The sequence below is a fragment of the Tachyglossus aculeatus genome, chromosome 1 (genome assembly GCF_015852505.1).
Source record: "Tachyglossus aculeatus isolate mTacAcu1 chromosome 1, mTacAcu1.pri, whole genome shotgun sequence".
Taxonomy (NCBI): domain Eukaryota; kingdom Metazoa; phylum Chordata; class Mammalia; order Monotremata; family Tachyglossidae; genus Tachyglossus; species Tachyglossus aculeatus.
Window position 1 is genome coordinate 119,471,966 of NC_052066.1, and position 824 is coordinate 119,472,789.

The window sequence follows — 824 nt, forward strand, 5'->3', positions numbered from 1 at the left end:
TGTGTCTGATTACCTTGTCTCTCCTCCAGTGATTAATAAGTATAGTGCTTAATACATGGTAAGTGTTTAACAAATACCGCAATTATTATTTCATCCTTCTAATATGTAGTTTGTACCTAGTAAAATAAATCCCATGCATAATTGAATGAGTTGCTTTATTTAACATATAAAATATGGCTTCATTGTACATCCAAACGGCAGAATATTTGTAAAATACAAATACCATACTTGTCATGCCAACGAGTAGTTTCCGACGCATAGCGTCTCATTCTGCAATCTTTCTGGTAGTGGATCCATAGAGTTTTTTTGGTAAAAATGTGGAAGTGGTTTACCATTGCCTCCTTTCACACAGTAAACTTGAGTCTCCTCCCTCAACTCTGTCCAATGCTGCTGCTGCCCAACACAGGTAAGATTTAATTTGTAGCAGATTGCCTTCCACTCACTAGCCACTGCCTAAGCTAGGAATGGAATGGGTAGGCCTCTGCTTGACTCTCCCTCCCGTAATTAAGACTGGTAGAGTACTGGAAACTCTCCAGGTGTGACTCTGAGAGGGGACCATATTTCTACAGCTATGAAATTACAAATTTAGTAAATACAAGCTGCAAGATTAAGTGGGTATCTCAGATACACTCCTTTCCAGACATTATAAACAATTTAAAGTTGGGGAGAAGGAGGCACCCAAGCAGGGGCTAGAAACACAGATTAAAAAAAGAAGCTACTGCAGAAAGAGAATATAAACATCTGTCTAGATCGATTTCCTCTAACCCTGTTATTCTAGATGATATTATATCATGTAAGTCAATCAATCAATTGTATTTATTGAG

General features: G+C 37.9%; 1 non-coding gene across 1 annotated transcript; it reads right to left on the minus strand.

The window, feature by feature from the left end:
• Positions 1-416: 416 nt before the first annotated feature.
• On the minus strand, positions 417-554 carry LOC119936250. The gene has a single exon (XR_005453685.1). It is a non-coding gene; the product is annotated as a small nucleolar RNA SNORA7 (small nucleolar RNA).
• Between the last annotated feature and the right edge of the window lie 270 nt (positions 555-824).